Source organism: Hyperolius riggenbachi, chromosome 3, assembly GCF_040937935.1.
Source record: "Hyperolius riggenbachi isolate aHypRig1 chromosome 3, aHypRig1.pri, whole genome shotgun sequence".
Taxonomy (NCBI): Eukaryota; Metazoa; Chordata; class Amphibia; order Anura; family Hyperoliidae; genus Hyperolius; species Hyperolius riggenbachi.
In genome coordinates, this window is record NC_090648.1 from 131,900,790 (window position 1) to 131,924,746 (window position 23,957).

Consider the following 23,957-nt stretch of genomic DNA (forward strand, 5'->3'; position numbering starts at 1 on the left):
TTACCTTGCTCATCAGTTGTGCTTTTAGTTATAACTGACAGCAACTGATATATTTCAGTTCTGACAAAATCTTGTCATAACTGGAGGGAATGGTTGTAAGAAGAAAATGGTGAGCTTCTGAGAGGAACTGACGGTGAGGTAAGTATGTAATATTCATTTGAATGTACAACATGTGTTTATTTTAAATAATTTTACTTAGTCCATGTTCACTTAAAGTATATTCTGTGTTGTGCTCTTCTTTTTCTCTCTTACAGCATAGATAAAGCACTTTTCCTTCTCCTTCCAGTTACGTTACATATAGAGGTTGCATTCCCACAGAAAGCACATTTGGCTGTTCACAGGGGGCAAAGCATCATACCATGGAAAGCTAAAACCTATGGATGCAGTGAGCAGGGTGTTAAATTATATTCCTCCAGACCTGTCTTCCTGCCAAGCAGGTCAATTTAAAGAAGATCAGTCTTGGGCATCAGTGCTCAGCAATTAGTAGAGGTGGACTGGGCTTTAGCACTAAAGCTGTAGAAATTGAAGTAGGGGTGGCAAGTTTGGGTGTAAACAGTGAAGCCAGAATATAAGCCATAAAGTGAATATTAGAAGGTTATGGTATATGATGGAGTAAGATTAGTTTTATCATTCAGGGTTAAGTAGTTAGGGTTGCTCAATAAATTCCAACATTTTAGCTATCATAAAAGCTACAGAGTTTAATTTGCAGAAAAAATATCAAAACATCCCCTGAAACCCATCAACCCTCTCTGCTGCCTCTTAGCTGCTCTGCCGTGGCAGAGGAATTTCCTAAACTGACACAGCTGGGAGATAAAATACAACTTGTGATTAATCACAGATGAGCGGGAATTAGAGAGGCTAAACTTTCTAAATACATACAGGGTGCATTTCTCTGTTTTTCTTCTGTCCTTTGCAAGAGTTCAGGTCCACTTCAATGCATAATACTGCTCAATTTTCTTGTTTTTAGCTGGACTCAAGAAAACACGCCAGTTTCTCCTCCCCTTGCCCTCTATCCGAGGTCCAGCATAGATGACACAGTATTTATAAGAAATCCCTGCAGATAGGAAAATCAATAGCAATAAATAAATAACACACTGAGATTTGATTTATAGGCAACCTGAAAAAAAATCACTCTGAAAGGAAAATGGAACAGACAAAGTAACTGGCTTAACCTCTTCAGCACTCGTAGGGCTGCTTAGAGAGACTGCGCAAAGAACAGTAACAGGATACAGACTGCATTCTACTGCAGTTAGATTAGCTAAGGAAAGTTTTTTGATTAGTTGATTTGGATTAATACATTTTGCATATCATCTTTGCTTTCAGCACAGCTTTACTGTAGAGCACAGTGTTCACAGGTTACACCATGTGGAAATCTGCACAGTAGTTTATTCACATTGCTGAGACACTCATTAGCCTGCATGTATATATGACGTTACCTTTAGAGCATGCACTGATGGTGGCACCTGAGCCTTAGAAGATGCTTAGGAAAGACTGCCCTTTGGACTACATGGATGCTTTGTAATCTCTCAGGTGCGCGTGATTTAAATATGCAGCAATGAGTTGCTCTTTTTGTAGCACATGGGTTAAGATGAGAGCCGTTACATCGTAGATTTTCAGTTACAGAACTCAGCAATTATCTCCCTCAGCCATTCAGTGGCACAGTTTACTTTTTGGGTAGCAATGATTCATTTAATTCTTTAATAAAAAGTATGGATTTATTTTTTTAACAAGTGACTTCTCTTTCGGAAGCAATAAAATGCATATCATTGCTGTATGCAGTACCCCAACTCTAACCTCCTCCTGAAAGTTTACTGCCTCTATACATCTAACCTTAACTTCCCCTCTTCAACATTAACTCAACATTAACCGTTTTCTGAAGCTTAACGCTAACTTCCCTCTTTAAGGTGAACTATTGCTTTATATAACCCCTGATGCCTAATCATAACCTCCTATCCCCATCCGTTAAAACAAATTTCCCCTATCTTCTAACACTGACTCTTAAGCCTAACTGATAACCTTAACCAATACTCACCATAGTCATTTCACAGCTGCCTGCTCCAGTGCTGGATCCAAGAACTGGTGCCTTATCAGCCAATAAAACAGCCACTTGTCAGCACCTAAACAATTTTCTTAAACCTAAAAACTCTTTGCCAGCCCTTCAGCTGTATAATAATAATAATAATAATAATAATAAATGTTTTAGATAGTACTGACATCTTCTGTAGTGCTGTACAGAGTATATAGTCTTGTCACTTAACTGTCCCTTAGAGGGGCTCACAATCTAATTCCTACCATAGTCATTTGTCAAGCCAGTTAACTTATCTGTATGTTTTTTTTTTTTTTTTTTGTTTTGTTTTTTGATATGGGGGAAAACCAGAGCACCCAGAGGAAACCAACAAACTTTGTGCTGATAGCACACTGGCTAGGATGTGAACCAAGGGTCCAGCGCTGCAAGGCGCTGGGTCCCTTATATTCACTAAGAGCCAGTATTAGCTATGTTATAGGCAAGCACTGGCGCCCAAATCTGTAGTGACCAAATTAACTAATCTATTTATGCAGAGCTTTACACTGACTGTACCTGACTTCAGAGAGACTGTGATGGCCAACTAGTGGCATAGCTAGAGATTCTTGAACTCCATAGTAAAACTGTCATGGGGCCATACGATGTAGGCATTTTTTGAGCAATGCCACCTGCCCCTACCCTATGGATATGAGTTAACTGGACAATTTACATTCTCATGCTATGTACACTGCATGTAGTCCATGGGTGCTTAGACAAAATCATAGAGTGGAGGAACACTAAAAAGTTAATGGTGAATACATCAAATGCTACCTGTGGCCCCTCTGCTCCTGGGCCTCATAGCAACTGCTATGGCTGCTACATCTATTTCCACCTCCTCGTGGCCAACCGTGGCGTATTAACCCCTGCAGTAAATAAAAAAAGGAAGGCAACACAAGTAAGCAAATAGGCAAGTTCTGAGCATGATTGCTAACATAGAAACGCATGCCTATATCCCTTCAAGTATACCAGTCTAAGGACCCCAACAAAGTTGGCACTCTAATGACCCTACCGTAGATGAGGGCCAATCGGGGGGAATGTTATGCCATTTACCAGTTAATGTCTTTGGTTTGAAGGAGGAAACCCACATGAATACTGACAAAGCATACAACAAACCCCTGCAGATTACAGGGGAGGCATTCGTTAACAATAACAAATGACAAAAAGCAATCTTTTTAGACCAGCACTAAAGCAAGCTCTATGTATTGGTGATTATTCACTGCATATTAATTTAATTGAAGGACATCTCTAAAAGACCAATTGTCTAATATAACAATATGCATAGATATTTTGTCCTTCTAGCGCAGAAGACAAATAGCTAGAAGAAAATGTTCTCTTGCGTAGATAAAAATAAAGTCCATATTATAAACCTGTTGTTCATTGTATGGCCTGCAAATCACTTTAGGTCCACTCATTGTATTTTTGTTTTACTTTAGGTTCACTTTAACCAGTTCACCCCAAGTGGTTTTTACCCTAAAGGACCAGAGCAATTTTCACCTGTTGGTGCTCCTCCTTTTTATTCCCTAATAATTTTATTACTACTTATCACAACAAAATGATCTATACCTCGTTTTTTTTTTTCGTCACAAATTAGGCTTTCTGTGAGTAGTACATTTTGCTAAGAATGTTTTTATTCTAAATGCGTTTTAATGGGAAAAATAAGAAGATAATGGAAAAAAAAATCCTTATTTCTCAGTTTTTGGCCATTATAGTTTTAAAATTAAACTTTCTCCTGTGGAAAAAAACAACACATTTTATTTGCCTAGTTGTCCCGATTATTAAACCGTGTAAATTATGTCCCCATGTCCCTATTATGTCCCTATTTATTTTGTCCGGTCCATAATTTCAAGCCCCTATGTAGTAAAGTTATAGTAATATTCCTTCATAAAATATAGATTAAAAAAGCTGAGCCCCGAAAGCAACTAGTTATGTTTTTTTTTTTAACTGATTTTTTTTTACAAGTTTTTTTTTTTTTTTTTGAGGGGGGAGCATTGTAAGAGTAAGTTATACATTTTATTAATATTGTGTATAAGTGTATGTTTATGTATGTGCCTGTATGTGTAATTTGACTTTTTGGCCACAAGATGGTGGTAGTGAACACACTCGTGTTTTAGAGGAAGTGTTCACTTTTATTTTACATTTTTTGAACTGTGACGGCTTCCTGTTTTATGGACGTGGCTGCTGAATCGCGGTCATGTGCATTCATTACAGGCATTGCGATTGGGTAGAGGATCGCTTGGTCATCTTCCCCAATCATGGATCACAAAGTCCCGACAGGTAACGGCGGTGGGAGCGGCGCGCACACGTGCGGAGCAGTGGTGGGAGCGAGCGACCTATTAAAATGCCCTGTTGCCATTAACAGGCTCAAACAGGACATTTCAATAAGGCCCTGTTCACACTTGTGGTTTTGTAAAAACCGGAACGGATGTCCGGACCGCACCGGATCCGGACCGGACCTAATCCATACGGTTCCTATCCGGATCCGGTCCGTTTGCATCCGTTTTCCGTGCGGTATGAACACGGTTGCAGTCCGGATCCGGTTTCTTAAAGAGATAACAACCTGTAAATACCTGGGGTCTGGGAGGTCAGCAGAAGCTCTGAGGTCATTGTTGGAGACAGGTGGACGTGTGGAGACCATTCGTGGATACAGAGACTGCAGTTGGGACCATGGATCCAGCCATTTTTTACTCGTACCTGGGAATTCTCTCCTTCCTGTTGTTCACCTACTACTATGTGGGGAGAAGGCCTCACCTCCTCGTTATCAGACATATCATCAGACATGTTGCTACCAAAGAGCTACAGCATGAAATCCCTGCTGCTCCACTCTGTGAACGCTGGGCCCATGTGGTCCCCATCCAAAATGGCCACTAGAAAAAGCATAGGAAGTGGGGTAGAACGTCCGGTTTTTATAGCCAGTGTGTTGTGCGCTCTCCGTTTCTCATTGGTTTGTATTGGCCGGATGCAACAGTCAGGCTCCACTCCGGATAAGTCTGCCGGAGGAGCCGGACCAAAAAATAGCGCATGTTGGATCTTATGCCGGAGTCCGGATCCGGTCCGGCTCCGGTCCGGACGAAACGGACGCATACTTTCATTGCTATGCCGTGCGTCCGTTCCGCATGTGGTCCGGCTCCGGCACGGCGATTCCGGATGGCGACCGCTAATGTGAACCGGGCCTAAGTCAGTTTGCCATTGACTGATTACACATGTGTTAAAGCAAGTGTTCTAAGCATATCCTGAACCCTGAATCTGTACTATAACAATTAATCTAATAACACAATATATTAAATCACAGCGTAGCTAAAGTTTAACATTTTTCCTTTCGGAAATTGGGATCATTTCACATAATTGTTGTTTGAGGACACATATACGATAAGTCAAAAGATAACGTTGAATCATTCTTATTGGATTGTCACAGCCTTATGCTTCATAAACACTTGAGATCAGGGGCGGACTGACAACTCATGGGGCCCCCGGGCAATAGGAGAATATGGGGCCCCCATACCAGTGTTACCCACCTTTCACGTTATATTTTTACAGACTAAGGTATAATAATTTATTGACAACAGTAAATATGTTATATTGTACACTGAGAAAAACCCCTGCGCCGCGCGTAGCGCCAAAAAATGGGTGTGGTCATGCAACAGAATGTGGGCGTGGTGATGGGTGGGGCAAAATATACATGACCTTAGCAGTGGTGTAAAAGGTCTGCCGGGGAAGTTTGAACTCTGCCATAGTGTTTCCCCCCAAAATACATGTAATCTGACAGCATTTCACCAAAAATCCATGCAATTTGGCAGAGGTTCCTCCAAAATACAGATAATATGGCAGTCGTTCCCCCAAAATAGACGTTATCTGGCAGCAGCGGTTCCCCCAAATACACATAATTTGGCAGCGGATCACCAAAAATACATGTAGCAGCAGTGGTTCCCCCAAAATACACAGAATCTGGAAGCAGCAGTTCCCCCATTATACACAATCTGGCAGCGGTTCCCCAAAAATACACATAATCTGGCAGCTGTTTCTCAAAATACACTTAATCTGGCAGCAGCAGTTCCCCAAAAATAGTTAATCTGGCAGCAGTTCCCCCAAAATAGGTGCCCCCAGTATAGGTAACCAGGTCAAAAGGTATCCCCAGTGGAAGTATCCAGGTCTATAGGTTTTCCCAGTGCAGGTATCCAGGTCTATAGGTGTCCCCAGTATAAGTAGCCTAATCTACAGGTGTCCCCAGAATAGATAACCAGGTCTATAGATGTCCCCATTTAAGATAGCCAGGACTATAGATGTCCCCAGTTAAGATAGCCAGGTCTATAGGCTTCCCCAGTATAGGTAGCCAGGTCTACAGGTGTCTCCAGAATACAGTAGGTAGCCAGGCCTATAGGTGTCCCCAGTACAGATAGCCAGGTCTATAGGTGTCTCCTGTATAGATAGCCAGGTCTTTAGGTGTCCCCAGTATATGTAGCCAGGTGTATAGGTGTCCCCAGTATAGCCAGGTCTATAGGTGACCCCAGTATAGCCAGGTCTATAGGTGTCCCCAGTATAGCCAGGTCTATAGGTGTCCCCAGTATAGCCAGGTCTATAGGTGCCCCCAGTATATACAGTCAGGTCTATAGGTGTCCCCAGTATATACAGCCAGGTCTATAGGTGCCCCCAGTATATGTAGCTAGGTCTATAAGAGCCCCCAGTATATGTAGTCAGGTGTATAAGTGCCCCCAGTATATGCAGCCAGGTGTATAGGTGCCCCCAGTATATGCAGCCAGGTGTATAGGTGCCCCCAGTATATGCAGCCAGGTGTATAGGTCTCCCCAGTATATGCAGCCAGGTGTATAGGTGCCCCCAGTATATGCAGCCAGGTGTATAGGTGCCCCCAGTATATGTAGCCAGGTGTATAGGTCTCCCCAGTATATGCAGCCAGGTGTATAGGTGCCCCCAGTATATGCAGCCAGGTGTATAGGTCTCCCCAGTATATGCAGCCAGGTGTATAGGTGCCCCCAGTATATGCAGCCAGGTGTATAGGTGCCCCCAGTATATGCAGCCAGGTGTATAGGTCTCCCCAGTATATGCAGCCAGGTGTATACGTGCCCCCAGTATATGCAGCCAGGTGTATAGGTCTCCCCAGTATATGCAGCCAGGTGTATAGGTGCCCCCAGTATATGCAGCCAGGTGTATAGGTCTCCCCAGTATAGCCAGGTCTGTAAGTGCCCCCAGTATAAGCAGCCAGGCTTGTAGGTGTCTCCAGGAGGGGAGACAGCCAGTGAAGGAGGGAGATTTGCATAGCAGCGGAGAAGGGGGGAAGTTCCCCCCCCCCTTCTCTCACCTTGGGCCCCCCCCCCTTCCTGGCTCTCCCCCCTCCGTAATCTGCAAAGTGCAAACAACTGGAAGTGGCTGTCAGCGGGCGGAGACTTACCGCTGTTCAGCCACCGGAGGCATCGCTGATCTGTGTGCAGCTAGTCTGGGCTTCTCAAGCCCACACTAGCTGCACACAGATCAGCGATCCATCCAATGGCTGAACAGCGGTAAATCTCCGCCCGCTGTCAGCCGCTTCCAGCTGTTTGCATTTTGCAGATTACGGAGGGGAGAGCCAGGAAGGGGGGGCCCCAAGGTGAGAGAAGGGGGGGGGAACTTCCCCCCTTCTCCGCTGCTATGCCCATCGCCCTCCTTCACTGGCTGTCTCCCCTCCTGCTCAGGGTTCTCTTGCGGGTGGCGGGCCCCCCCTGACCACGGGCCCTCGGTCCGTGCCCGAGTGCCCTAATGGTCAGTCCGCCCCTGTCTTTGGAAAATGAAAGATCACAGACCAATTTTACCCCATTCCATGTAGTATGAGAGCCATACTCTACACAGTCTATTCTATGAAGCTGCACTCCCCATCAGATAAAATCTTTGCAAGATGCTGCACACAAAGATGCCCGTACACACTCAAAAGATCATTATCTGCAAAAGATCTGTTCCTGCAAAAGATCCGTTCCTGCAAAAGATCCATTCCTGCAAAATGCATTCATAGTCTATGAGATCATGTTTAACAGACAATCATCTGCAGATCATCTGCAGATCAGATCCACCAGGATGGATTTTTAGATCTGCAGATGATTGCCAGATATGCAGATGAAGTCTGTTAAACAAGGTGTGTATGATGATGATCTGCAGATCTCATAGACCATGAATTCATTTTGCAGGAATGGATATTTTGCAGGAACAGATCTTTTGCAGATAATGATCGTTAGAGTGTGTACGGGCATCTTTGTGTGCAGCATCTTGCAAAGATTTTATCTGATGGGGAGTGCAGCTCCATAGAATAGACTCTGTAGAGTATGGCTCTCATACTACATGGAAGGGGGTAAAATTGGTCTGTGATCTTTCATTTTCCAAAGACTTTTATCTCTAGTGTGTATGAAGCATTACTCTAGGAATTCTAGGTTGTTGTAGACACAGGTGAAGAGTTTATTCTGTCCAGGTAAAAGCTCTTAAAAATTGGTTTATTTGACATCAGCTAATAAAAGTTCCTGGTCAGAAGGCTAGACACTGGCCACACAGACTGCCATAGCTACAGGATACAATTTTTTCAGAGTCAGTCTGTGCCCCCTTTGTGGCCCTAACATGTAAAGAGAAGCTACAGTCCCATTGCTGCACAATCCTCATCTCAAATATACATGTAACTCCTGAGCACTAGGATTAAAGGATACCTTAGCGCTAATTCTAATTAAAAAATGATGCCTTTTGTGTGTGTGGGGAGTTGTCCAGAGGCTCCCATGCCCTGTCATCTCTCTCCATTCTCCTCCAGTTTGCCCCGCTCTTTCCCTCCTGGTCGGCTCTTTTGGTGAAGAAGAAGGGGAGGAGGTGTTCAGACTACATGGGGCTCTCCAGGGAATGCAATCCGAGAACACTAAATGCCATCTAACATTGTATTTGTACTTAGAGACCTGTTTCCAATCTGACAGCCAGGAGCTGTCTTTAGAGATGAGTCACAGAGGTTACATAGAATTAAAGTGTACTTGTATAGTAGTTACACATTCCATTGTTCTGCCTCAAACTATAATAATGAATGCAGCATTTTGCCTGCCTCGTTACTCATTGATTCTAGAGTAAAGCTTTGTATTAAAATGCTGGATTTTGTAATGAGCCTCTCAATACCGCAGGCAGCTGCAGACACAAGTACACAACTAAATAACATGTCTTAAGCTTTGTACAGACTGTAGGTAAATGCCACTCAAAAATGTCTTTTGTGATTACATTAGTGAGAGCAGGGTTGGATTTACCATAAGACAATGTTGGCATGTGCCTAGAGGCACTTGATGATGGAAAGGCGACTAATGCCCCTCCTCAAGTGCCTCCCTTCTCCCTTACCTATGCAGAGTCCCGAGCAGAGTGTAAATGAGAGGTTACTTACCAGGTCTCTGCATTCCTAACCAGATCTCCCTTCAATTGGGGACACCACTAGCTACCTAATACTTTGGGGCACCTCAAGCTACTTAATACTGAGGATAGCTCTGGCTACCTAATACTAAGGGGCACTTGTAGCTACCTATGACAGGCAAGGGAACTATGGGAGAAGAAACAACTGGGCCAGCCAGCACACTTGTGGTGCGGTTCGGCTGGGGTTTGTAGGTTCATAGAAGGTCGAAGTCTAGAGAGAACTGTGACTTTTTTTTTTGTTTGTTTGTTTGTTTGTTTTATGCAGGGCTCATTGACTGTGAGCAGCTGTAAGCATAGCAGACAGGAGTTTTCCTCACCCAAACGATTGGAGTGAATTTGATGATCTAGCATATCCATGTAATGACAGCTCTTAGCAAAGCTGTACTCTGAGCTAGGGGACTTGTCATTATTACACAGATGCCGTTCCTTGTGGACAAATGCAAATACGATATCTCTATAGACAATAAAAAGTAGGGAAAGATTATGCAATATCTGACTGTAAATCCACTTTGTTGTTTCCAAGGCAAAACAAAGTTCAGTTCTGCAAATCCTGTCCTTGCAAAGTTCCACTTCTTGTTCCAGAAGACTCTGATCTACCATCTCATAGAAATAAACCCCAACATGACAGAGGAGTGTTTAGATCCTTCTTTTCTTGCAGGAACAAATGTTTATATAAGACATCGTTTTCAAAGGTAGAATCAGGGTTATCAAGTCTAATCTTTCTGTCTGTAAATGAGATAAATACAAACGTGTAAAGTGATATGACAGTTTATATTCCGCAGAGACTCAGGAGGTGAGATCCCAGCATTTGAGTTCTCAAGTCTGCACACCTGCCACAGCAGTCTCTATTGGTTGCTTAATGTGTCTTATATTATGCAGAAAGCAGCAGGGACACTGGAACACCTGGGACTCTGGGAGCATTTATGTTGCCGCAAGAAGAATAGGACTTCAGGGTGTGTTGAAGTAAAACTAGGAACTGCAATGCATAATCACTGGAGCCGAGTGCTTCATTTTATTTTTTACATTAATACAGCACATGTTTCCCACTGAAAACTCATTCATTCTCATTAGTCCCTGTACTTCAAAGAGGTTCCCAAACTATTGTCCTCACAAAACCCAACAACAGTTTTCACAAACACAAATTCATCTTTTCAATTGTTAGCTCTGTTGAGGGAGGTGGTACTCTTTTTCTGAGGCAAGTTATGTGATAGTACATCGCAAATGTGCAGTCTACTTTTATTATACAGCCTTGCAAAATATGATGAAATAATAATATGAATAATAATAATAATAATAATAAAACAGCCTGTTAGTAGCTGTTTGATATATCTCTAGAAGGAGACTGAAAGACCTGGAAAAAGATTTAGGCAACCAGTGATGTCATTCACAGTCATAGCATTGACTCCAGAAAATAATTTTAGAGAAACAACTTGTGACTTGTAAAAAAAAGCACCAGTTTATGCGTACAACCTTTAAAAAATAATTTGCTCAGTTATTTCATGGAATCAAATTTCACCAAATTAAAGGACAACTCCAGCGAAAAAAGTAAGCCGTTAAAATCTGACAGAACTGACAGGTTTTGAACTAGTCCATCTCCTCATGGGGGTTTCTTAGGATTCTCTTTGTTTTCAAAAGCATTTCCTGAACAGGAGTTTAACTGCCAAAATAATAAGATAACAGACATCCTCCCCACTCACTTGCACACTATTTTGTCAGTTAGACTTAGCAACTGCCATTCGGAAAATTCTTTTGAAAACAAAGAAAACCCTGAGATTCTGACATATTTTAACTGCCTACTTTTTTGCTGAGGTGGCCCTTTAAGCCACCAGATTGGTTGATTAATATAGTCAACTATTCACAATCAAATGAGGCAATAAATGGATATTTATTCTGGTGCTGCTTGGGCAGGGTATAGGATATAGGCATAGGGATATTTTTTTCTTTCCCAGATACAAGTTTGTTCACTTTGCTTCTCCCCAACCTATAGCAATGAATGTACAAGCTCAGCTGATCCATGAAGGTATCTTCACACTACAGTCACATTCCTAACGCTTCTTATGTATAATTTACCCTAACTAGTTTTCACCGTTCATCATCTTTGCTTCGTCTTTAGCATCTGATACCTAATTTACCATCCCTCTACCACAATATTCTGTGCCTAATGCCTCTCAGCTGCTACCTTAATACTGGTGCTCAAACATCTGGCATGTAATGTTAGATGTTGAAGCCACAAACAAGTGCCCTATACAAATACTTCAGAGCATTATTATAGCATGTACCTTTATACCAACTGTGTTAGCCAGTGACTTTCATCATAGGTAATATCTCAAGTACCCTTGATTCATACATACACGTGAGAAATAACCCATCACTGAGTAAAAAAATAGTTCTCAAACAATACCAGATGCTTAATTACCTATTGATACTTATTTGAGTGTGTTTATACAGTATGTACCGTATATTTCGGCATATAAGACGACTAGGCGTATAACTTTTCTAGTTAAAGTATAGAGTTTGGGATATAATTGCCGTATAAGACTACCTCTCTTTCAACGCACACCAAATAAAAATAAAAAAAAACATTGTATACTGGTTCTATGTATGAACAGATATGGTGCTGTACTGTATGTGGTACCCAGTATATAACAGTATATAGGGGATTGACTGTTTGGATTGATCAACTCTCCCTTTCCCTAAGTGGATTGGTCAGCTCTCCTTGTCTACCTGTTTATCCGAGCGGTATGTAAGAAGAGATTGTGCTGTGCCCATAAAACACGCCTATTTCACCCTTCTGGCCCACCTGCAGTGTTGTCCTCAGGGGTTGTCTTATACCCGGCGTATAAGACAACCCCTGACTTTTCAGAAGATGTTCAAGGGTTAAAAAGTAGTCTTATATGCCAGAATATACATTATAAAATGGCAATAATTGCTATAATGGATTGACTTTGACAAGTTAAAGTACATCCCAAGCCAGATACCTTTTGTTGAGAATCTAGACAACATGGCAAAATTAAATATTTTTTTGTCTTTATTGCGGTAGAGTCTTCTATAAACAAGCATGATTAAGCCTGTCTGATCTGCTATACAATCATTATGCAGTAACAGCTTTAGAGCATTTGTATTTTGGAGTGGAACTGAAAGGTACGCAGGATTTATTTTTTACAGCATGGTGCTAGTGATCCTAGATTACATTATAATGAAAACCATATGGGTAGTTTTGTGAGCCTACACAAAGAAACAATCACACTTGACAAAATTAAACAGTCACATGCATAAGTGTATTGTCTTATTAACACCATCTGTCATCAAGCTTCTTCCGAGCTTTAGAAATACCCAAGAGAAACTGTAGACCTCAGGCAGTACAACCATAAGCTGAATACACACAGGATCACATCATGGTAGAGCCAAAGTCTGTCACCACTTCAAAGTCACTATCATAAACGAGGAAATGATAGCCACAAGGGTAAGCTTCTCAAACATTGCTAAGGCTAGAACTTCATCATGCTCACTGCTCTCATCCTTACATTTATGTGATAAAAAGTCTTGAAAAAGCTACACAAAAAGGATTTTTCTTACGTACAGTTCTTTGAAATTCACTGTCGCAATCAAATGTTCCAGCCACACAGGATTCCTTAATACGGGTTAAAATGTCAGCTGACCAAATGTAAAAAAAACGCTGTGCCCTCTGTCATCCCCCTAACCAAGAGCGTAACTAGAAATCACTGGGCCCCCCTGCAAAACTTTGGATGGGGCCCCCCTAGCTGTCATTGCTGGAGGGGGGAACGTTGATGGTAGCCTGGGGTGAGGAAAGAGGGACTCAGGCCGCTATCCCCGATGCTGTTTGTGCCTGATGCTCCCCCTTCCTGTGCTGTGTCCCCTCCTGCCCCTAAAAATGGCCCTGTAGGGCCTCAGAGCCAGGGCCACCGCTCTGACTTCTCCCTCTAAGGGCCCCCCTGTAGCTGCATCCCTTGCAGGGGCTATTGTTACCCCCCTGCCCCTAACGTAGCTACCTCTTAAAGAGGGACTCCAGTGAAAATAATGTAATAAAAAAGGTGCTTAATTTTTACAATAATTATGTATAAATGATTTAGTCAGTGTTTGGCCATTGTAAAATATTTCCTCTCCCTGATTTACATTCTGACATTTATCACATGGTGACGGTTTTACTGCTGGCAGGTGATATCAGTGGAAGGAGATGCTGCTTGCTTTTTTGGCAGTTGGAAACAGCTGTAAACGGCTGTTATTTCCCACAATGCAACAAGGCTCCCACAGTGTGATGTCAGAACTATGGTCTTGACATCACACTGAGGGAGGGGTTTCACCACAATATCAGTCATACAGAGGCCACTGATGATCCATTTGTGAAAAGGAAAATATTTCTCATGAGAAATGGGGTATCAGCTACTGATTGGGATGAAGTTCAATTCTTGGTTACGATTTCTATTTCTTTAAGGTAAGTCCCACTTTGGCATGGCATGTCACTAATCACTGAAAGTAGAGTCTGGTTCATACCTTCTGCATAGGCATTGATATACACTGTAGCTACAAACCTATGGGCCCCAGAGCCAATGATGACCCTGCCCTATTTACCAGCCTTGCATGCCTTCCCACATAAATCAAGGTAAAAACAAAATGTTATTTGTTAAGAACCATGTTATATATACTGTAGATTTAAACTGCAGGAAGTGAAGAAAAGGATTTTTTAATAAAAGCAGAATTTTACTTTAATACTTTATACGATTCCTGATAGTCTTTATTTGTCCTTGATACTAAAAACATGTATGCTTTTTGAGAGGTATAAGTGTATATTACCATGTATGCAGTTCCTAGATTCACCTTTAGCAATCACTCTTCACATGATTAAATCAAACCACGCCCATCATGTTGCTCCATACTAATCATGGTTTCTTTATAAATAATGCTAAATAATCTGAATGCAGCTAAAAAAAAAATGATGAATTCAGAGCCCTATTTGTACTCAGAAAGACCTTTGCCTCAAGCTATTTGAGGGATATATCAGATTCAGAGGCAGTGGATTTATATGATTCACAGGCTTAGTGCACTTACCCTATAATATGTTTACATTTGGAGAATTTAACCACTTCCGGATACCGGGTGGTTTTGCTGATCGGTGCTGCGTGGGCTCTCCAGCCCGCAGCACCGATCAGCTAGCAGCCAGGCCGATCAGACTTCCCCCCTTTTTTCCCCACTAGGGGGATGTCCTGCTGGGGGGGTCTGATCGCCGCCGGCTGCTTGCGCTTGCGGGGGGGGGGGCTCTCTTCAAAGCCCCCCTCCGCAGCGCTTCCTGGCCGCCTTCCCCTTCCCTCCCTCTACCTCCCCCTGTGAGCGGCGCAGGACGGAATTCCGTCCTGCGCCGGATAGGATAGGCTTCAGCCTATCAGGTGCCGGCGGTCCCCGGCCAATCAGAGGCCGGGGATCGCCGATCTCCGCCACGGCGCTGCTGCGCAGCAGCGCCGTATACATGTAAACACCGGGGAAGATCTTCCCCATGTGTTTACATTTACCCTGCGAGCCACGATCGGAGGCTTGCAGGGTGTTCACGGAGACACCCCCCGTGAACTGACATGGAACGGCCGCTCATACGAGCGGCCGTTTCCATGCAATCCACTTCAGGATTCAGGGGCGTAGTTAAGCGTACGCCGAATCCTGAAGTGGTTGATCTCCAAAATGAGATTACAGAACTCATCAACCCCTATGTAGTAAAAATTGTATATAGAAAAACACTTCCACTAATTCTAAAATATTACAAATTCAGCTCCCTAAAATGCAATAACTCTGCAAAACAGTGTTTTACAGAAGGTCCATGGGAAGGTTGAGGTGGAGACATCAGAACAATGTGCTTAGCTTGACAGACCCCTGATGATTGAAACCCAGAATAATTGCTTTTCACACAATTGAAACCCAGAATACTTGCAGTAATATTGCCGTGCATATCACCCTTACTTCCGAGTCCGACAGCATGTACCACAAGTTACGCTGTTAGTGGAACTCGAGTAGCGTGACTTTTGCCACAGTGACATGTGTTACTAACAAGCGTTACCATTAGTAATGCTTGTTACCATAGAAACAGTTGCGCAACTCGAGAACCGCTGGTTGCGCTAATAGCATAACTCGTGACACATGGTGCCGGAAGTAACGCTAACTGTCTGTGCGCAACAATATTATTGCGCTTTTGTGCATCAGGTCCAATGGCATTTGGTTATTTTAGGTGAAGCCATAGACCACAATGCACAATTGTGGCTATGAGGCACATGGTGCTTCTTTTGTGCAGCGTGCTCAACCACCATATACTGTAGCTGAGGAAAAGCAATCTGCTAATGTATAACTGCCGCTTGCTTACAATATTGCCAAGTGTCTGTAATAGTCTTGTACAGAGGACTCCTAGGCATATTGGGTCCGTGGGTGCTTGTATAATTTGCCTCTCTTCCCAATTATGTGCATATAATGTGTGTTTTCCACTCAACATATGAAATGTTAGTATATACTATGGAAATACATTTCTAAAGACGTGTATTCTGCTGTCCCTCAAGGTGTCTCTTGTAAGGTGGTTAAAGAGACTGTAAAGTGAGTATAAATTTACTTTTTTAACATGCAGTCATGTTAATCAGTATAACCCCTGCTAAACCGCCGCTATCCCGCGGCGAAATGAGGGGTTTATACTCCCCAAATCCCCCCTGCAAAATCCACAACTTTCTTGGTCATGGATTTTGCTGCTCATGGAGGCAGAGCTTACTGCTGCAGCTCTGCTTCTATGCGCGTCAATCGCTGCTCGGCTCTCCGCCTCTCCTCCGCCCCTCTCTGTGAAGGCACATTGAGAGGAGCGGGGAGAGGCGGCGATCAGCGGGGATTGACACGCTGAGAGACAGCGCTACAGCCATTAGCTCTGCCTCATCAGGAGGTAGGAGAGGGAATTTGGGGGGTATAAACCCCTTGTTTTGCCGCGGGATAGCGGCATTTTAGCAGCGGTTATACTGATTAACATGACTGCATGTTAAAAAAGTAAATTTATACTCACTTCAGAATCTCTTTAATGATACAATCTTGATTGTACAATCTTACCACTTCTATGTAATATGAGGGATTAAAATGTTCATTCAAAGTACAGTATATTCACTTACTCTACCCTTCTACTACATATATTTTAAAAAAAAAAAAGGTACAATCAATATTGTACCTTAAAAAAAATGGCATCTGATAACTCATCGATATTCAGTTTTAGGTAGAGCTGCTGCTTTGATTGCATCATCCTGATGTGACAACTGCAAAGGGCAAGGCACAGATTTAACCTTTCTTAGAAAATTCCATCTATCTATTTGACATCAACAAATCAAGGAGACATAAAAACAAACTACCGACTAACAAACCTTCTTAGTTGGGAAAGTGGTATGGAGGAGAAGTCTTAGATAAAATAGAAAGTGGATGAAACAATAACTGTTCTGAAATTCTGAAATCTGCATTAGGCTCCCTGCATACTGCAAATCTATATTCCGATCCCGATTCCAATTCCGATTTGCAATTCCGATTTTCCCTGAATACAATCAACAGAAAAACGGAGGAAAAAACGCAGCATGCAGTAACGATTAAAAATCGGAATCGGATGTAAAAACTGTTTAAAAATCGGAATCGCATGCAATGTGCAAGGAGCCTTAAAGAGGAACTAGTGAAAATAACGTAATGGATAAGATTGACCTTTTTTTTTTTTTTTTCTTACAATATTTATAAATGTTTTATTTAGAGCCTTAAAGTGAACCTTAAGTCAAAAATAAAAAATTAGTAGAGTCGCTCTGATGCTCCGGGACCCGCCGGCGGCTACTCCCGGTTTCGCCCTCACCGGCCGTCAGGCTGGGAACGCGACTGATTCTTCGCGTTCCCAGCTACAATAGCACCCCCTATACTGCTATTGCGGCCTTCCTTGCCGCAATAGCAGTATAGGGGGTGCTATTGTGGCTGGGAACACGAAGAATCACTCGCGTTCCCAGCCTGACGGCCGGTGACGGCGAAACCGGAAGTAGCCGCCGGCGAGTCCATGAGCATCAGAGCGACTCTACGAGGGCACCGATCAGCTGCAGGGGGGCTGAGAGGAACCCCAGGTGAGTAAAACTCATTTTTTATTTTTGACTTAAGGTTCACTTTAACATCAGCTCTTTACTTGTATTAATTAAAACAGAATTAGATTAGTAAGCAGGATAATATGCTATAATAATTTACATTCTGATCTGTGCTGTCGGCCAAAAAAAGAGAACTTTATACAATTTGAGACTATTTTACTCTGTGAAAGCAGATCTTTGATTTTTCCAATTAATAGTGTAGGATATGTGTTTGTATATTAAAACAAAGCTTTAAAAAGGTTTTTTATGTAAGTCTATGGTGAGATTAAAATTATTCACGCTGATTTGGTCTTTAAAATAGCTTTTCCTGCATCACACATTCTGGTGGCAACCCAGGTTAGAGAAGTCAGAGGCCTTTACTGCTTGAGACAAAAAAGATACATTTCAACAATTAAAAAGCTGAATCTTTTACTGTTATATTTGATATTTATGCAGCGAATGTACCTTAAAGGAAACTGAGCACTATTATTTAAAAACATGTCAAACAAAAAACTTGGTAACAAAATTATTACACTACTAGCAGACCAAAGCCCGTTTAAAAACGGGCTCTAGGGTCTGTGTTTTTCGCCGCCTGCCGCATGTACTGCGCGCACGCGCACACCCGACAGTTGCCTATTATTTTATAGGATTGTAAAATATAACAACACTATACACAGAACAGGGAGAATTCAGAGCATTGTTTTACCTTGATGTTCCCTGTGACCTAGTGTTTACCTGAAAGAGGTCAGACAAAAGTAATTTTTCATCACTCCCATTCTTTGTACAAGGGAGGCATCTGGCCGCCCTGGAGCTGGTCATATAAATATTAAATTAGATTCACTTTGGTGCAAGACCTAGACTAACATTAATCTAAAGTTTTGTAAAACCTATTTATTTTACTTTAAAACATTTTTTGTTTTGTTTTCCGGAGCACATATTTTACTGTCAAGAAAACAGTTCTGGCACAGCGCAGATATCCTCTTGAGGACCCTGCAACTATCTTCAGAATCACTCAAGTCAAAAGTGAACTACTGCACATGTACGTTCAAAAGAAATTAAGATAGATTAGGATTGTCAAACTCAAATACAGGTGGGCCAAAATTGAACACTGGGACAAAATCATGGGTCAACCTCAATGTCTAGTGGCTCCTCCTCCCTCTCTTGTAAAGTTTTCTGGAGTCTAGTGACTTCCCCTTCCTCCCCTATACAGTTCCCTGGTGTCTAGTGGCCATCCTCCTTCTCCTATATATTTATCTCGTGTCTAATGCCTCAACTACAGAACTCCCTGGTGTTTAGAGTTCCTCCCTCACCTATTTAGTTCCCTATAGTCTAGTGGCCACTCCCTTCCCTATACAGTTCTAGGTGTCTAGGGCCCCGTCCCCTATACAGTTCTCTGGTGTCTGGTGGCCCCAACCTCCCCTATATAGTTCCCTGGTATCTAGTGGCCCTTCTTCCCCTATACATGTATCTGGTGTCTAGTGTCCCTCCTCCCTCCCCTATACAGTTTCCTGGTGTCTAGTGCTGTCCCTCTCGCTCCACCATATGGCTTCCTTAGGGATCTAGGGCTTCACCTCCAATATAGCTTCCCTGGTGGTCTAGAGTGGGCCAAACATAATGCTAAGTGGGCAAACCATTTGGGGACCAAACTGATGGCTCTGCAGGCCAGATTTGTCCCGTGGGTCAGAGTTTGACTAGATAGATAGATAGATAGATAGATAGATAGATAGATAGATAGATAGATAGATTTAAACCAGTAAACTAGTAGCTTCCCCAAGTCAAATGAGGTGAGAGAATACCTAAAAGTATAGGGTAAGTATGAATAATTTAGTGACTTTTCTTGTCTGAAACACCATTAAGTTTAAGTGTAACCTAAATTGCACTAGATCAGATATCCCTATACATAAGTGGAGATAATCTCCCCATTCAGCAAGCATAACCACAGCATTTTAGCCTCATGAGATTTATTATGGGTATTTTAAATGTTCATGTTACCTGGATAAAAGTGCTAAAAACAGCTCGCATAAAAATGTTAACATTTTAAGTCAATGTTAAGTGGTGTCAAAGGCCCGCCTACCCCGAATTAGGGATGGTTGTTTTAGTTTGACATACTGTAGGTGAGTGCTTTCATGCTTCTTGAAAGACACGTTTCCTCTCTGTCTCCCAACTGAATACATTGTAATATGGAAATATTTCTGGTGCTGAAAGTGGGTAATGTCATGGAGGTGACCCCCAGGTAAATTCATAGAGACTGCTTTGCCAGCATAAACAATGATTAAGGGAAAGATCAGCAGGAATGTGGGAAGACTAAGGGCCTGATTCACAAAGCGGTGCTAACAGTTAGCACGCTGGCGAAAAGCCCTTTATCACGCCTAAACCCAGTTTAGGCGTGATAAGTTTAGGCGTGATAAGTTTAAGCACCAACTTGGTTAGCACCGCAGTGCACAGCTGATCAAAAGTTTTGTGCTAGCAAAGTCTGGTGCACTTCGCATAGAGTTTAATGGCGCTGCTTTGCGTGCGGGACTTTGCGCACGATCTAAACTTATCACGCCTAAACTTATCACGCCTAAACTTATCACGCCTAAACTGGCTTTTCACCAGCGTGGTGCAATGGTTATCATGCCTAAAGTCTCTAACTAGGTTAGCACTGCTTTGTGAATCGAGCCCCAAGAATGTCTAAGCAATATTCGATATGCATTTTTATGTCTTTATTATGCGTAGGTTTCTCATTATCATAAAAGAGAAATTGATGCCTTCATGTTTTAGTGAATTCTTATAAATACTGTTGTGAAGGTAACCCAGTTATCTTAAACATTAAAACGGCAAGCAGCATTAAGTCACAGTCGGGTTAGCTCCTTCATTGGCATCTCTGACAGACACCCCAGACACGTGTTCTGTGATTCGTGGTGGTGATATACTGGCGGCCGTAGACAGCGCCAACCAGCTGTAATAATGGATCTGGAAACTAGAGTGTATACAGATGGCACAGCCAAGGTTTGCTGCACCTATGAGCTGTGAATACTGAGCAGACCCACCTCAAACATCTCTCCTTTTTTCTAAGCAGATCAAGAATACATTAGAGGAGGATTTTGCTTTTAATAAATATTTCATGCCTTTCATCCTCTGGCGCATAAACACCCGTGTAGCACACAGTACAGCTCACAGCTGGATTATGTTGGGAAAACAGATTTAGACCAGCTCAGCATAACACAGTGTTCCACATAGAACTTGCCTCATGCTCCCTGGGGGCAACCTGCCCCACTAAACCTCAGCATATAACAGCCTCTTCCCCATCTTAAAGCAACAAAAGTTAATTTCTACAATTTAATGAGGCAAGATTTTATTCTATAGACTGCAATGGTTTTACGTCTGTACCCAATGCATTCATTTACAAGAAGGGGAGGGAAAAATATCAACTAGAATTATTCACAAATCGAAATAGCTGCCAGGAGATTGAAAGTAGCTTAAATCCTCCTGCCAACTTTGTGTGTGTGTTCCCAGAAAACAGCCAATGGCTTTACTTCCTAGATAATGACAATGCCGCCAACAAACTTATGCATACGGTGAAAAGAAAATTTCGGTCTTCAAAGTATAATCTTTTCCTAGTATTCAAATGCATGTGGACTGAAGTAAACATGAGTCAATTTAAATTTTGTATAGAATGGAGAAGTGTTATCTTTTTTTCTATGGGTCAACATAATGGTAGATTTCACTTCACTTATGCATTTCAGGGGCAGCAAATACATCATAAATGCTAACATACCAGAGAGAAAACTATAGGAGACCACAGGGGGGCCCAGGGCCGTAGGGGTGAGGGTGGCCTCATCTCGGTGGAAGGGTTCGGTATTGAACACTCCATGTAAACTTTTGTGGAAACAAACATCCTCCCATAATGTTAATTTGGTGCACCTGTTTTGAAAGCACTATATGTATTCTGCCTATCAGTAGGCTCTAAACATCTATGCTGTTAGTCATTCAGATGCAACCTGTCTTGGTAAGAGGTGCCACTTTTTCCTGCTGTCTAAAAAAAATGTAAGTTTACTTTATGGCTAGCTGCTCTTATTTGTTATTTCATGCTTGCATTGTTATTTTATTCACAGTTTAGGGATTTAGGGCATAGTTCAGCATCTGTTTTGAACACAAGGTGTGTATTTGCCTTTGGAGGGGCTCTACACATCTCTGTTAGTAGTCATTTCAGATGCGGCCTGGTTTAGGATGCACTGCCAGCTCTTCCCTATTGCCCTAACTATTTACACTCTCTCCGATAGAAAAGTCCACTCCATCAGATTAGTCATTGTTTTGGCTTCCCTTGTTCTAGATGGGGAGGGATTCATGATGGCTACACCTGTTAAATGATCCCTGGTAGATGATTATGCAGGTTGTAGGCATCACCACCCAAATAGTCTCAAGTGGGAAAAACAACACTGCTCCAATCATCAAGCTTAAAGGGGAACTGAAGTAATAGGTATATGGAGGCTGTCATGTTTATTTCCTTTTAATCAATACCAGTTGCCTGGCAGCCCTGCTGGTCTATTTCTCTGCAGTAGTATCTGATTAAAACCAGAAACAAGCATGCAGCTAGTGTTGTCAGATCAGACTTATAAGTCTGAACCACTGAAACACCTGATCTGCTGCATGCTTGTTCAGGGGCTATGGCTAATAGTATTAGAGGCAGAGGATCAGCAGGGCTGCCAGGCAACTGGTATTGTCTAAAAGGAAATAAACATGACAGCCTCCATATACCTCTCTCTTCAGTTCCCCTTTAAGGGTGTACCACCTGAGGCAGCTAAAAACATTTTGCCAACCACAGAAAGTAATGGTGCAGTTTTATTCTACCATCACTGTATCAATGGTCACATTTTCATTGACTGTCTGGTTTGACTCATGCTCAGTACGGGAGAAGGTGAGACTATAGAGGATCATTATATCAGCAAAAAGGACCATTGGCTGTAGCTTACCCTGCCTGCATTACCTCAACAACAGCAAAAGAGCCATCGAGAGTGTCTCTGACTCCTCTCGCCTTGCTTTATCCATTTTCCAGCTCCTACGGTCAATAGCAAGGAGCTAAACTGTTATAACAAAAACTTCCAGGCACAGAAACAGCTTCTTCCCAATGGTAGTAGCTCTGCATAAATATAAACCATGAAAATCCCTCCAGAATTAACAATAGTACTGCAACTACTGAAACAGGAAATAATTACACCACAAACATGTACACTAGTTAAAACAAGAATGCTTTACATATTGTTGTCCTTTATTTTAAGTCCTGTACTGTCTGTCTGATTGCTAGATTGTCCACGTCTGCCAAGTCATGCTCCTTGTAGGTGTGAACTTGGCCAAAGAAAATCTGATTCTAAACTTAAAGAGAAACTCCAACCAAGAATTGAACTTTATCCCAATCAGTAGCTGATACCCCCTTTTACATGAGAAATAGAATGATTTTCACAAACAGACCATCAGGGGGCGCTGTGTGACTAATTTTGTGCTAAAACCCCTCCCACAAGAGGCTCTGAATACCGCGGTACTCTGGGCAAACTGCCACAATGTAACAATGTTCACAGACAGGAAATGGCTGTTTAAAGCTGTCTGTAACAGCCAGAGCAGCTAGAAACAGCTACATAACTTGCCCACAGTAACAATGTCACCATGTAATACATGTCAGAATGTGAATCTGGGAGAGGAAAGATTTTACAATGAGCAAACACTGACTAAATCATTTATACATAATTATTGTAAAAATGAAGCACTTTTTTTATTAAATTATTTTCACTGGAGTTCCTCTTTAAGTAGTACTTCCTGACCTTCTTTAAGCTCATTTATGTCACTAGTATACAGTTAATCTTAGCGGCTGTCCAGCATTTACAAATGCTGAACAACTGCTAGGCAACCGCTTTTGAATGTAGCGTAACAGTATTACCTAGGTTGAAAAAAAGACACATGTTCCTTGTCCAACCAGTTTAACCTCTTGAGCTTTCTTTACCTCAGTCCAGAGGAAGGAAAAAGCGGAGGAAGGAAAAGCCACACTTGTAAAATCTTGTCCGTCACTGATTTCAGTGTCTTTCCAGTAGTGTTGTGGCCAAAACTGTGTTCCAGAACCAGCAAATTTGCAACAGTGCAAACCTTTATTTGGGTATTATTTTTCACTGAAGTACAGTTATCTTTTTATTTATAAAGCTTGTAGCCAGTGGGGTAACTACAAATCATGGAGCCCCCTAGCAACACTTTGTTGGGACCCCCAATGTTCATACCCCTTCCCTTGGTGACCTTCACAGCCTGGGGGCCCATCTCACAGGGGTCATAAAAGAAGTGTCTACATCGTAAACCTCACACCCATAACAAGTGAAGCCACAAAGAGAACTGCTCTGGAGGATGGACCCCTTTATCAG

General features: G+C 42.3%; 1 protein-coding gene across 1 annotated transcript in view; it reads left to right on the forward strand.

The window, feature by feature from the left end:
- Positions 1 to 23,957, forward strand: part of UNC5D (unc-5 netrin receptor D) — an 868,705-nt gene that overhangs the window by 66,916 nt on the left and 777,832 nt on the right. The window lies entirely within an intron of this gene.